This window comes from Leopardus geoffroyi, chromosome D3, assembly GCF_018350155.1.
Source record: "Leopardus geoffroyi isolate Oge1 chromosome D3, O.geoffroyi_Oge1_pat1.0, whole genome shotgun sequence".
Lineage (NCBI taxonomy): Eukaryota > Metazoa > Chordata > Mammalia > Carnivora > Felidae > Leopardus > Leopardus geoffroyi.
In genome coordinates this window covers 65,665,684-65,681,141 of record NC_059339.1, presented here as the reverse complement: position 1 = coordinate 65,681,141, position 15,458 = coordinate 65,665,684, and the positions used below count along the sequence as shown (strand labels likewise).

Genomic DNA, 15,458 nt, shown 5'->3' with positions numbered 1-15,458 from the left:
TGCTGTCCATGCCAGTGCTGTAGTGGGCCTCTCTGAACCCCTACAAAGGAGAAAGACACTGCCCTCCACCTGAGACCCGGTCTCTGATGATGTCTGGTGCTGCTGGAAGAATTCCTCAGACCCATCTCAGACCTTAGCTATGCTTCATAGCTTACCCTTTGCCCTGTAGCCATTTTTCATGTGTCTGACCTTGCCCTTATCTTGCCAGACTCTTTGCCCCTCATGGCCTTGCCGTGTGACCTGCTGCCAACACCACAGAGTAGCTGTCCTGGGAGCAACACTCACAAAGAAGCATGGCATTGTTTTAGTCCATGGTGTTGGAGAGAAGAAAAAAGTGAAATTGACAAGAAAAATAATCAATACATAAAATTAATGTCAAATTTTTTAAATGCCCTTATTTCTATGGTATTAACCTACACTTTGATTCCCTTTCACTTGCATTGTTTGTCCTGAGCTTAAAATGCATGTATGGACTAATGTGCAAGGTACCTCACCAGAAATAGCAGATTCCCATCTCACTTATGCATGGTATGAACTAATACAATGATTTAGTGTGTGGTATGTAAAATTAAGCAGTAAGAAGCTTTGAAACCAGAAGGGCATGCACTGTTTTGATGACTGCAAATAATGCCCTTTGATTTCTTTTTTTTTTTTTTAATGTACTTGTTTTCATTATCACTGCATATTGGATTGTTAAGTTTTCAGACCCTGGACTACATATTTTATGGGCACTGTCCCTTTTAACTTTAATACATACAGCAATTCTGACAGCGGGTGCTTTGCTTCCATTTTAGAGATCAGAAAATTAAGGCTTATAGGAGTCAAGTTGCCAAAGTCACAAAGTTGACACATGGCGGACCTGGGATTCAAACCCAGTCTTTTCTGAGTTCAAGCTCGCAGCTAAACCCAAGCACTGTTTTGCCTACCATGGAGGGTTAAACCAGCAGCCGAGGACATCTCTTACACATGTATCCAGTCTTCTGTCAAAGGGGCATGTGACCAGACCTGTCCCTACCCTTTGTATGAGCACCCCCCACCCCCAGTCCTAAAATGTTCTGCTTAACTGAGGTTTGAGTTACTGAATGGGCAAACAGATAAACCAGGAGGTAATTATTTATATAACCAGCAAAATAATCTTTCAAAATAGAATATCATTAGTCCTTTGAGTAGTTTATTGATGACTCATGATTCTTAAAATCTCTGATAGGAAAGGAATTTAGAAGTTCATCTGATGCAAACTTCCTTGACTACTGAATTGAGATGCCATGAAACTTAAACTAAAAGAGTCTATTGGAGTGAAATTGTGGATAATCATGGATATCATCTCTAAGATGATAATGTGCATGTGAATAGGAAGGAAGAGTTCACTGGGCTCAATCTGATTATTTGTTTTTCAAGTATTTTTATATCCAATTTTGGGAATAAATAATTTTATCCAAATCTTCCTCTCCCTCCTTTCCATAATCCAAATTCTGTCCATTCTTCAAGTCCTAAATTAATTGTAAGTTTTTTCATGGAAATTCCTCAATGGTGGGACAGCTATTTTTCCTTCTGGACTTCCATTTTTCTCAGTCTTGTTTATGTCACTTAGTGTTTGATTTTCAGACTGCATTCTAATAGTTTCATCATTCTAACTGATTGTGTGAAGGACACAGAAAGTGTATATTCAGTTTCTTGCTTCCCCAGAAGCCCCTCACTTAGGGATTGACTTTGTAGCAGGTGCTTTCAGGGCCCCGCCCTACTCTTTGGACCCTTCAGTGGGCTCCAGCTAACTTAAAAATGTCAGTATCTGCCTTTGTGTGCCTGAAGGCTCCCCTTCCTTCACCCTCAGTAGGGGAAAGCTTGCTCTTTGTATATATGGCAGGCCAGAGTTTCAAAGAGTTACCACCCTCTAGCAACAGCCCTCAAACTAATGAAGCTCTTAAGTTGGTATATAAATACCCCAGCTCCCTCACTCCTTGAAGTGGTTCTGAATCATGTGCTTTGCACCATTTCCCAGAGTTTTCTTGAGAGTTAGGCTCCAGCGGTCCATAGCAGTAGCTGGCTAAAAAAAGTCATGTACCCTTTATTTATTGCTTTATTTATTGCATTTTCTCCTTGTGTTACTTGCAGTGCCCAAGTAGATAGTTTACACTCACATCAGGATCTGCTTCTGGGGAACTCAAACCAAGACAGGTATAGAGGATATTGTCAATATTGACTTATTGGTTGGATGATTAGCTGACTGTCAGTGTTTTCCCTTGCAGGTACAGGGATTGTGCGTTTTTTTTCGGAAGCCATGGTGCTTTTCTGCCCAGTGGTACTCATTCATTCCTAGTTGAATGGAACAATGATGAGGGCAAGGATTCCCACCCCAGGTTCATCTAGCTCTGTTCACTACTCTGTATTTGTGATCTATTACTGACTTCGGTAAGTAGCAAAGAGCCCAGGGGAATTATGTCAAACCTCTATTCCCTCTCTCCCATCCCTGCTGCTACCAGCTGCATGCAATTCTCATGTTTTATTGTCTTTACATTGATTACCTTCTGACAAGGCCAGGAAGAAATGCTGACCCTTGGTTACAACTAAGCAAAGGCCCCTTCCCTTTGGAAACACAAAAAAGAATGAGAAAATGAACAACAGAAAGATGTTTCCTAACAGGGCCATGTCAAATTTATAGATAAATAAAATATCAAAGATCAAATGAGGCTAGATCAGCAGTTTGGATCTCTCCCCAACCAAGCAGAGAATATGCTGTCGACTCTGTCTTGGACTGATTTCCAACTTTGTGATTCACAGCTGTAGCCAGGCAGAGTACGTCCAATAATGCTATTTGTTTTCCACTTAAAAAAAAAAAAAAAGGCTGGGGAAATATATAAATGGCTCATAGGAGAAGAGGGCATTAGCAGACAGTCAGTCTGACCAAAGCGAGACAGGCAGATGGTTTGTGGGCCTGACGCCAGCTGGGTGTTTCCATAAGTGATCGCATATCTCCTCTCTGTGCCCCAGCACTTGGCTTGATTAAGAGGTCAGGAGCAGGCTGCCACAGCACGAGGCCAGAGCACACATGATATACGGCCAACCTGTCGGTCGCCTAGAAACAGCTCTGTAAAGGGGCCCAAAGACAAATCAATTTATAAGCCCACAAGTTTGGGCCCAGTAGTCTTGGCTGTTATTAAAGCATGAAGTTTGATTCTTTGGGCTTGCTTTCTCAAATGTCACTCAGCCCCTTTAACTTTGACCGGACATCACTTCTTTTCCTTTTTAATACAGTAGTATTTTGGATAAGTGATAATACCTTCCAGGTGGGATTCTGGGAAGTGAGTGAGGCTGGAGACAGGCAGGCAGGAGAGGGATGCATTGAGGGAAAACTGAGGTGAGGTCTGGTTCTCCTTTCTTCATTTGCTGAGCACTGGGTGCCCAGTACTGTGGAGAAGTACAGGGAGAGAAGGACACATCATCCTTTTCTGGATGGTGAAGGTTTATGTGTATAAAGCAGAGCAACCCAAAGATGCAAAGGGCTGAAATGAGTGATGTGGATAATGCAAATTTGTAAATGGTCGGTGAGGTGGTCAGAAAAAGCCTTAGAGAGGAAGTGGAACATGAGGTAGGTGGGATTCACACAAATGAAGAAGTCAGATTTGCAGAGATGCAGCAATCATCTGGGTAACCTTTGGAAAGCCTCTTAACCTGTATATGCTTCGATAGATTTTATCCTTGCTTTTCAGAGAGCATAGGATTGAGAACTTTCCAGAGAGAGGACTCAGAGAACAAAGGCTAAGCATGATACTCTAGGGCCAATGAGGCACTAGTCTGCCTGGAGTGGGCCTTAAGGCTTTGTTCACCGATCTGTGAGTAATCCTATTCTCAAGTGATTTCCACGGCAGACCTGAATGGCTCTTGGAATACTGCCTGCTGGCCACACCTTCCCCTGCTATGTCCACTCTGCAAACTTATCTGTTCAGTTACAGATTCTGGTTAGTGATCTGGATTGAAATTCTGTCTTCATTCCTGATTAGAAAGATGAGGGATTGTGCTTCCCAACTATAAAATCTATTTAGTAAATGTTTACTATAATCTACTTTTAGCGAGGCACCAATGTAAGCATGGATGGAAGAGTTAAACGTCTGCAAGTATAGTCTGTCTCTTACTGTAAGGAGTTTGCAATCTCTTTACAGGGTGGTTAAAATAAATAAATCAAGGCGCAGCAAGCCTCTGAGATAGGCCCCCACAGAGGTGTAAGCAATGTGATGGGGGTTAGAAGTAGTGGTCATTTATGGTTGGAGGGACCGGGAAAGGTTTCCTGGGGAAGACTATGGGCAGCCCAAAGTTGCCTGAAGTTGAGGGAAGGCAGCAGTCCAGCTTTCTGTCTAAAACCCTATGTGGTAAGCAGCAGTCAGAGGTAAAAGGTGACTCTTAAATTCACAACCGGTAAAGGCAACCCAGCTTGAAGGGTAGGTAAAGGCCATGCTAATTTTTGAAGGTTCAGTCTTGGTTTGCCTAGAATGCTCTCAATTTACATATTATTATTAGTAACATCCTCTTTCATTCTCAAAATTGTCCTGGTTTGGACAAGAATTATACAGTCATCTTCATTATAGGTAATGTTTTCAGCAGCCCTTCAGGAGCAGCCAATCTGAGCTATACCAACATAGTAGACTGGGGATGTTCCCTTGAACCAAGAAATCCTCTTTATGTTGCCTCCAAACGAACACACACAGATCAACAATGAGAAAAAGCCAAGGTATTCCTTTCCTGTAGAATGAACCAAGCAATGGAAGCAGGTGGGCACGCCAGACACACACCCATTGTTGAGGTACACTGATAGAGCATGGAATGATCACGAAAAATCTATTAACACACTCGAGCCACACTCAGTCTTGTTTTGCAGATAAACATGGTCTGTGATTATTTTACAACACTGTGAAGGTGCTGGGGGTTGTCCCTCATTTATTACTTGACTAATAAATACTTTAATTACACTTAATAAATAATGTAAGCAGGGCTCACTGAAGTGGTAATTCTTTAAATTAATTATTAACTGCATGCAAAAGGCTGCACTGCCAGTACCACTAAAAGAAAATTCAGCCTTTAATCTAAAGTGATTATTCATTATCTGGTATAAAGCCTCCATTTACATATTATTAGGGAAATAAACTTTGGCCTCCTTGGCAATACAGATAGATCTCAAAGTCCGTGCATTATGAATCTCCAAATACTAAAGTAATGATAAACAATATGTAATAAAGTCTCCAGTTTATAGCTTTATAACAGCTGGTTTTTGATTTTCCAAATATATTACAATGATAAAGTGACCAGTTAATGTATAAGCTCTTTGTGAAAGGTGGTGCCTACAGATGGTCGACTGATAGGAAACGGTAAATGTGCAAACTGCTCATTTCCCTTGAGATTGGAGCCATAAAATGATCTCAATAAGATATGAGAAGAAAATCTCTCTTTAACCCTTTTCTTAGCTGCAATCCAAATATGGGGCTGCATTTAGCTGTCTGGTGTGTCTCTTTCTCTGCTCCTCCCAGACTCCCACCTTTCCCCTGATAAAGTGAAGGGGGAATATCTCGATATGCAGACCTTGCGGTATCCCTGGCTCTACCTTGGGGCAAAGAGGCAAGGTAAGGTTCCAGTCAAAAGAGAAAGATGATCTATAAAACAAGCAAAAGACCAAAATTCATGTGCCCCTTGCATTCTCTAACTTGGTACTTTCTCCTTGAGCCTGGGCTTCTTCCAGAGGAAGTGACTGACCCCAGATGTGATGGCTGGGGAGCAAGATGCATGGAGCAGCCTCCTAGCATTTACACTATAAAATTCTGTGGAGAAATGATTGAAAAGGAGGTTTCTGAAGGAGAAGGAAGAATCTCTCTCCTTGACTCCCTTTGGCACAAGTAGGGTTGGGGGATAGGGGGAGGGGATAGGGGGAGGAGATAGGGGGAGGGGAGAGGAGGAGGAGACAGGATGGCAGGAACTCATGAAAATGGCGACAATCACAAGGAGGCAGGGATGACCTCTTTTCCCCATTTCACACCCCATCCTATTCATCTCTCTGAACCCCATTCAGAGACTATCTCTTTCAAGAGATCTTCCTTAACTCTCTGTGCATTCCAGCAGCATTCACCTACAGTGTGGGCCAGTCAATAGTCACTGATTTCTGGGAGGTGGGAAAGGGGCTACATGAGGATGAGGGGTGTCCTTTATTTTTTAAAAAGTTTTTATTTATTATTTTTTTTCAGAGAGAGAGAAAGAGAAAGATGGGGGGGGGGGGGAGAAAGCGTGGAAAGAGGAGGGGCAGAAAGGGAGGGAGCGAGAGAGAATTCCAAGCAGGCTCTGTGCTGTCAGGGCAGAGCCTGGTTGATGTGGGGCTCAATCTCATGAACCATGAGATCATGACTCAAACAGAAATCAAGAATTGGACATTTAACCAACTGAGCCATCCAAGCATCCTGAAGGGTGTCCTTTAAAGTGGTCATTCCAAGAACTGAAATTCGTTGCAATACTGTTGCTGTGCTCCAAATATGGTTGAAAATCTTTGAGAACTGACTTTCATGTTTGTTTTAGTCAGCTTGCACTGCTATAACAAAATACCATACACCTTAGGTGGCTTGGATAACAGACAATTATTTACCATAGTTCCACAGGATTAAAGTCTGAGATCAGGGTACCAGCATGGTTGGGTTCTTGGTGAGGATTCTTTTCTTGGCTTGTAGATGGCCACTTTATTGCTATGTCCTCATAGGGCAGAGAGAGAACTCTGAGTCTCTTCCTCTTCTTATAATGACACTAATCCCATCGGGGGCCTCTACCACCTAATGGCTCTTCCTCCTAATACCATCATACTGGGGATTAGGGCTTCAGCACATAAATATGGGGGTGGGGGCACAAACATTCCATCCATAATAATGTTCCTATGAACATCTTCAATGGGAGAAAAGTCATGTTAATAATAATCACTCTCCTCTGAGTATGAGTGACCTATGCAAATAGTTTCATGTTCATTATCTCATATTATCCCCATAGTACACTAAGAAGTAAATATCATTAGCCAATTACAACTGAGAACACAGAGGTTCAGAGTTCAGTAGCTTGCCTAAGGCCACATAGCTGGTAAGTAGCATACCCTAGATTTGAACTGAGTGACTCCAAAGCCAAGGCATTGATGAATATGCATACGGCTCTGTCTTTTGAGGGTAGACTAAAGTCTGGGAAATAACCAGTGGTTAATATCTGAATGTGTTTACCTTCTCATATAATTTATATCACCAATGGAACTTCTCTGGGCATTTTTTTTTTTTAGCTCAAAGGGAATTCTTTTTTTTTTTTTTTTTTTTTTTCCCAAAGGGAATTCTAAGAGTAGGAGTTTTAAGCATACTACTTCTCAGTGGCATGATGCCTGGGGAGAGAAGGGCCTCATCGACCTTCTGAAATCATGCCTTAAAGGCAACTGCCCAAGTGCCTTCTGTGGTACACACATAGGGCCAACTTCATTCTCATCTAGCCTAATCTGTAGCTCCTTGGGCCATAAAGTGTAATTAGTGTTCACACTTATTATCTCCTTCTGTCTTCCCACTATCCCCAGGCACTAGATTGGTATTATTAATATTTTCATTTTAGAGATGAGAAAACTAAAGCACAGACAGGTTGAGCAACTTCCCTAAGTTTACACAGCAAATGAGGGAAAGACCTAGGGCTCAAATGTAGGAATCTCTGTTTTTATCAATGAAAACTCAATGAACAGATGGATGGTACATCACAAACGTTTCTCATGTCCTATCAAAAACGATGTCAATTTGACAGAAAGAGCGAAAATTCATCTGTACATTTTTTCCCTTACCTACAAGGTTGCCATCCATTATTCATGCATTCCTTCATTGTTCCTGTCACTCACTGATTAATTAATTTAATAAATACTTAGAAGCACATTACTTGGTGCCAGCTACTGTCCTAGGTACTGGCTATCTAATCTAAATTTACAAAAGGAAATTGAACCAATGGGCTGTTAACTGAATTGACAAAGTGATCCAATTACTTTGGTGTTGGTGGAGACTTCGTTAGAGACCCCTCCATATTCTCAATCTCCCAGAGGCTCCAGGAGAGATGTGGGGTCTTCAAAAGAACTGCAGACGCACAACTACCTGTGAGCTTCGCCACTGGCTCCCACTTTTGAAAAGATGACTGCGTGATTTCTGATTACAGCCATTAGGCAAAATAAAACACAGAGAACGCTGGCTCACCAGTTTCATCCTGCTTAATCAAATAGCCTCATTCATCATATTCACTCACACTATTCAGGGAAAGTGCTTTTCCGTACTTCAAAGATGGGCATGAGCAAGCCTGATCTGTACTTCCCATTTTGCTCTCCTTCCTTTTTAAATACAAGCAGATGATCTTTCCTTCTTTTTTTCTCCCTTCCAATTCCTGATTGAAAGGCACAGCCTCAGCACAGAAGCAGTCCAGCCAGGAAGAAATCTAAGCTGAGGACAGTACTATCCCTCATGACACTCATAATTCAGCAGGATTTCTTTCTAACTGACTTTGGGGCTGGGCCTGAGCAGGGACCAGAATATCATAGAATGTCGGGCTAGCAGCATCCACAGAGAGAAGGCATTCTGGCCACTCATGTTACAGATGAGGCCAGAGAGGGGAAGAAGCTTGTCCAAGGTCACACAGCAAGGTTGTTGCAGAGCAGGGGGCACCAGTTCCCAAATTGGCAATTCCCAAGCTAGTGCCCTCAACTGTCTTATCACCATGACTATTGCTAATACCACAGGAAACCCCAAACAGGGGCTTGGGTTCTTCAGCACCTTCCCTAATCCTACATTCAGGTAAATTGCTGATGGTTTCACACAGGAACCAAACCTTCTTTGTTTATGATAGAGGCCAATTTGCAAAATTGGTGATATTCACTCTATTGTGCTTCTACATCCTCCCTCTGGGTTCCTTTGCCATTTCTGGGTGACTCATTCTCTAGGCACATTCCCCCAGAATTTCATACTGCTAACCAGGTTTTCTCCACAGAACCCAGGCTCTGGAAAGACCCCTTCCTCCTCCTTCCTTAGTCCTAGGTTTCAAGTAAAGAGGAATGCTTTACACTCTCATTTGAATTGAGATCTTACTGGCTAGCAACTAATCTGGGATGAATCTCAAGGTTAAATTTCAAGGGGTTTAGATTTTAGAGAAAAGATTTTTTTTATATATTTTGCAAAAGGTGTGCATATATAACTGTCCATTTGCCAGTATGGCTGTCCTATATATTGTTTTAAAAATTTTTTTTTACCATTTATTTATTTTTGAGAGAGAGAGAGAGAAGGGAGGGGCAGAGAGAGAAAGACACAGAATCTGAGGCAGGCTCCAGGCTCTGAGCTGTCAGCACAGAGCTCGATGTGGGGCTTGAACTCACAAGCTGTAAGATCATGACCTGAGACAAAGTTGGATGCTTAACCAACTGAGCCACCCAGGTGCCCCGACTGGCTCATATACTGACATTGTATGGACGTAGCCTAAAACTTCCTATAGCCTAGCACCTCCCCACCTCCCAGGCACACACACATCCTGGGTAACTTAGATGATGTGATTGATGTATATGGGAGGTGATTTTTTCCCTGTCATCTGGCCTAGCTAAAAATAAATCTTTTGTAAATCAATGTTTAGCAAAAAAATAAATAAGTATCAATGAAACTGCTTCTTTTATCGAATGCTTATTTTGTAATGGAGATTCTGTTAAGAACCTTATACATATATGTCATACTTTTTAATTCTTACAACAATCGTGTTAGGAGTTGAACTGTATCTCCTCCACCTCCACCCAATTCAATATGCTAAAGTCTAACCTGTAATACCTCAGAATGTGACTTATTTGGAAGTAAAGTTACTGCAGATGCAATTTGTTAAGATGAATTCAAACTGAAATGGAGTGGACTTCTAGTCCAATATGACTGTTATCCTTATAAAAAAAGGGGAAATTTGGCCACAGAGACAGACACACGGATGGAATGTGATGTGAAGATGAAGAGAGAGATTTGGGTGATGCTTCTACATCAAAAGACTGCCACAGATCACCAGCACATGACCAGGAGCAAGGAGAGAGGCATGGAACAGAGTGTTCTTCATAGCCTCAGAAGGAACCAATCCTGCTGACCCCTTGATCTCAGACTTCTGGACTCCTGAACTGTGAGATAATAAGTATCTCTTGAAGCCACCCGGTCTGTGGAACTTTGTTATGGTGGCCCTAACAAATGAATATAAAGCCTCTGTGCACTATTTTCTTTATTTTGCAGACAAGGAAGCAGAGGCTCAGAGAGGTTAAATAACTTGCCTTAGATCACACAGCTGGTAAGGAGCAGAGCCAGAATTTAAACTTAGTACTGCATGCTTTGTTGCTTTTATGTGGGAATCTGTTCTAGTAAGGAATAGAAAAGGTCAATTTTCTCTGTATTTCAAGCAGGATGTGATATGTCTTCTTTCTCAGCCTGGCACAGGGCAGCTGGGTCTCCCAGTCCACACCCTATCACCAACTCTGAGGTACATCCTCTATTTCCTCCCACATTTTTCCCCTTCCAGCAACAGCAGAACCCCAAATCAATTGCCTCGGGCTAGCATTAGAAAAATAAATTTTCTGGGGTGCCTGGGTGGCTCAGTCGGTTGAGTGTCTGACTTCGGTTCAGGTCATAATCTCGCCATTTGTGTTCGAGCTCCACATCGGGTTCACTGCTGTCAGGGCAGGGCTGGCTTGGGATCCTCTGTCCCCCTTTCTCTCTGCCCCTTCCCCACTGGTGCGTGCGCTCTCTTTCTCTCTCAAAAATAAACATTAAAGAAATAAAAAGAAAAATAAATTTTCTCACCCCAGTCTTCTCATTTTATTTGATCTTATTTTAATTTTTGTTTAGCCCTGGAAATACATCTGAGGCCCTCAAATACAGTGTACACTTTCATACTGTTTCTGAGGTGGTAAATACCAAAATTCACCAGGAGTGGAGAGAAGGGTCAAGTTTAAAATTAAATGCTCCCTTATTCCTGATCTCTGTGGTCAAACAGCCCTCTTGCTGCCTGGTATTCATCCATTCAACCTTCAAACACGTGCACACACACACACACACACCTGAAAGTTGAACTGGGCTGTTTTACCAAAGCCAAACAGACCAGCTTCCTCCAGGGCCTCCTCATCTTACCATCCATCCAGCACTAAGCTCTAGTGGGCCCACCCTCAGATGGCTTCTCCCACCATCTTTCCTGAAGCCAAGATCCATGGTGGTCCTGCCTTAGCAGCTATGGCATTCCTGTCTCAGGGTTTTGACTGGGTGGAGAAAAGGGGAGCCCCAGGATAGAGAAATGGCCACCAGCTTGGATTGGATTCCATTTCCAAATCATTTGAATCTAGTGCCCCTCAGCAGGAGGGTACTTGGAGACTTATCCTTGGAATTTCTGCAAGGAAGGACTTCTCAGCATTTCCCAAGCTGAGAAATTATGTAAAACTATATTTTTTAAAGGGGACACTGTTAGTTTTCCAATCCATTGGCCTAGGACGTTGGTGTGACAAGGATGCAGACAATCTGCCAAAGTGGAGGGAGAGGGGGCATGGTTGTCCATCAGAAGGGACAGTCTGGGAGCAGGCAGAAGCAGGTCAGGCAGTTACAAACCCAGAGTGCAGCCTTAAGGCCAGGCAAAACAGGAGACCAGAAACAAGAAAGTAGGTCAATACTAGATCAAAACTGTGCAGCCCCAACAAGGCAGCCTTGCTACTCCTCAGACAGCTCTTTATTTCCCTTGACAGAGTAGGAATCAACACCTAAGTCCCAGGGCAACACCAGATTGAGACCTAAAAACTCAAAGGGTCCATCATTCTGAGCTTATGGAAGATTCTTATCTATGACTCAAAGTAACAATAGCAATAGTTTTCCTTTATTGCACAATGTCTCTGTGTCCTGGGTCAACTCAAGGACTTTATCTTTGAGGTAGCTTCTATTATTCTCCTCATTTACAGATGACAAAGTACAGAGGCTAACCTGCCAAACGTCACACAGCTAGTAAGAAGTAGTGCCAGCCACTCAGATAATTTACTCTTAGAATTCTGTCCATCAGATAGGGAAAGTACTTTTAAGGTTGTAGTCTTCAGACCTTGTCCTCTTGTAGGTTAACCTCCCATTTACTAGGCTTACTAGGTTCACCTCCCCCTTAGTTGCTGATATGAGTATTCTGGTGCCCAGAGAACTCTTTTAACTTCTAATAAGCTGGAGAAGTTCTTTTCATGAGGAGGGAAAAGAAAACCAGGCCCAGAGTTTATGCTGAAATCCCAGGCTACCCAATTGCTGTTATGGTCCTGGAGTGAGTGCCCATAGGTGGACCTGGCCAGGGCTGGGGGTGGATGGAGCATTAGGAGGCAATCACGTAGGATTCAGAGTATGTATGTGAGAGCAAAAGCTATAGAGCAATACTTCTGGATTTAGTCCAGGCTGTCACGAATTAATGGCTGACAGAAAGAAAAGAAAGACTTGGAAAAAAAATTTTTGAAAGCTGTGTTTGCATGGAGAGGAGCTCAGTCTGAGCTGCCTGGAGAAGGCCTATATTCATGCCCCTTTGGAAGCCCTGGCCTTCCATTTTCATTAGTTTTATGATTTGATCAACTTACAAAGGTCACTTTTTAGCTTCCTGTGAACCACAATATTATGACTGGGCTTAAATAATGCCAAAGCGATTCATTGAGAAGGGAAACATTCAGTTACACCAGTCACTGGGCACTGAAACTAGCTTTCCAAAGCTGAATTGCTCCCTTGTAAGGCAAGGGTCTTGCTTATGAAAACAGAGCACAGAGTCTCCAAGGACTGCTCCATATAGGGCAGAGCCTGGGGGAGACTGTCCAGGTAGGAAGTGTGAGCTGGCACCACTTCTCTCCCTGGAGAGTGGTGTGGTCTCTTTTCTTTGAGTTCCCCCACACTGTGACTCCTGTGCCTCTCCCACCCCCAACACTTGCTAGTGTAGACATGGTGCCATCTTCTTGAAAATTCTGCACCAAGTGTAGACACAACTCTTCTGTGTTTTTCCTTAGCACAGCAGAGACCAGTCTACAATGATGTGGCTAATTACATGTAATGATTTATTTGGCATCTCTTCCTCGCTAGCCTCTAAGCATCATAGGAGCAAGAACTAGATTGGCTGTTTTCATCCCCACATCCCAGCACCTACCACAGTGTGCGGAGCCCATTGTAGATGCTCCAGGAATAGCTGCTCATTGACATTTTTTTTTAAAGGGAAAACCAAAAGAGAATATCCCAGAAAATACAGACAGCATGAGAATCGGTAGTTTCTTTACTGAATACTGCTAAACATCAAATCCCTTATTCTAACCCAAGTTAACCACACGTGGGAATCTGAAAAGCAAATCATATACCTTTGCTATTTCAATGCCAACTCTGCAATGTCTTTCCCTGATCTTGAGATGCTAGAGGTCTCAGATAACATTGGGGTTACATAGGGTCATTGGGAAAATTAAAGGAGATACTGCACAGAAAATGCCCAGTGCCTAGTATGGCCAATAATGAACTCCGTGTGTGTCCCTCATAGCTCTGTGCTGGGTTCTTAGCCAGGTAACTTTGTTGGCACTGGATTACCTCTAGGCACTACAAGCTGGTCTTCTTGTCTATTTTCGTAGCATAGGACAGACATGAACCTTTAATTTAACTTTCTTCCTAGATCATTACTACATTTTTACTCTTGGTTTCTAATCTGAGGGATGCTATTCATTGCTTGCTTGAGTGGAAATGGTATTGTTTAGCCTTCAGCAGAATGGGTTTCCTTTAAACAGCTGCTTTGGGTATTATATATATCATCTTAATCAGAGTCTTATATAAAAATCTCTCTTTCTTTTGTAAACACACATGCATGAACATACATGTGTGCACACACATGGAGCCTTTCTTTAAAGTTGTACCTGAACTCTGTCAAACTAGTTTGTGTACATACAGCTAACGGGAGGTGAATCCTCTCGGCTGTAGTATCAAAAATATTTCTTTGTGTTTTTCAGGCAGGGTTGTGGTTTCAATAGTAATAGAAGGGACCCCTTCCCCCATTAGTATATGTTCTCCTTGACCTGCTTGAGCCAGTCATGCAGAGAAATGCTGATTTGCTGCCTACTATCACAGGAATGATTTTGAAGGTTTAATTCAAGTGATTTTATTTAACCAGCCTGCACTGAGCACCTACCATAAACAAAGAACTTACCACATTTTGTACTTAATAGGAGTCTTTATTTTTGTCTTTCCATATCCTTGAGGGCACCATGTTGCTGCTCATTTTTACAGCTTCAGTGCCTGGCACAGTATATAGTAAGTGCCCAATAAATGTTTTGTTGAATGTATGACTGAAGACAGAAGGGCAACAGGAAGTCAGGAGTGTAAGAGTATTTGTAACTCAAGCTTACCAGGCCCTCAGAAGGCAGCAGGGAATCACATACAATAAGAGTATGGGTTTTGTTCTCAGTACGAGTGTGGATTTTCCTTCTGGCAGGAACTATCTACTAAGAAGTTAATTATCCTTTTCAAGTCTCAATCTCCTCATCAATAAAATGGTGGAAACAACAGGTGATTTTGAGGGTTAACCCACTGTTGATGTGCCATAGTGAGTGTTCGACACACAAGTACAACTCCCATACTGCTGCTGGGGTGATGGTGAACATTTCTGCATAGTGAACACTTAATAATCTCCAATGTAAGTTGTGCGTGGGGAAAAGAGAGACAGGGGCCATGTGAGATGGAGGTGGCTGGGGGGCTGGAGCAGATGGGTCAGCTCTCTGATGGGGGGGCTTAAATGAGGTGGGGACCCTTGCAGTGTACCGTGATGGTGGGCATGGCTGGCTCCTTGGTGGGAGCACATCTGGTATCAGCAGAAGAAGACGACTATCTTGTCTGACAGTAGGGTTCTGGATGAATGACTATGTCTCCTCAATGTGTGTTCCACCATCTAGAAACAAGGAAGTGCCAGCCCCATAGCCCTCATCTCTTTTATGTCCCCTTAGGGTCTGCCAGTATTAGCTGTGTCTCAGTAAGGTGCACTCTCTGGTCGCTTTTTACCAGATTTTAGAGTCTAACCACAGCGCTCAAGGACCTTGCTTAGAGGGCAAGAAAAATGGGAGGGAAATGGAAAGAAGATGAAAAGACAGAGCAAAGCAGACTGTGGGGGGGGGGGGGCGGGAGAGGGGGGAGGACAGGTCTGGAATGGAAAGCACTAATTCAGAACAGCACTCCACCCTCTGTTGTCTATTCCTTGGTCCAATCTGGCTGAAATCCTGAGCAGAGGACAGTATGCTTTAGAAGAAAATATGCAAAGAAGTTCAAGTGTGTCTTTCCTTTTTATTTGCATCTCAGTTCATTTTAATCAAGCACCCTCCCCCTTTCCTTGCAACCTGTTTTTTGGGTTTGTTTCTTTGTTTGTTGGGAATGCGTGCCTTTTGGTTTTACCTGCTCTACTGCAAGAGTTTT

The 15,458-nt window shown here is 42.8% G+C and overlaps 1 protein-coding gene and 1 long non-coding RNA gene across 4 annotated transcripts in view; one reads left to right on the top strand and one right to left on the bottom strand.

Moving 5' to 3' along the window:
* Positions 1 to 2,859, top strand: part of LOC123588582 — a 144,035-nt gene extending 141,176 nt beyond the window's left edge. For all 3 annotated transcript variants that reach the window (XR_006707919.1, XR_006707918.1, XR_006707917.1), the window contains one exon: positions 209 to 2,859. This is a non-coding gene — a long non-coding RNA (uncharacterized LOC123588582). The remainder of the gene's footprint in view (positions 1 to 208) is intronic.
* The window catches only part of SLC14A2 (solute carrier family 14 member 2), a 505,451-nt gene that overhangs the window by 206,634 nt on the left and 283,359 nt on the right, over positions 1 to 15,458 (bottom strand). The window lies entirely within an intron of this gene.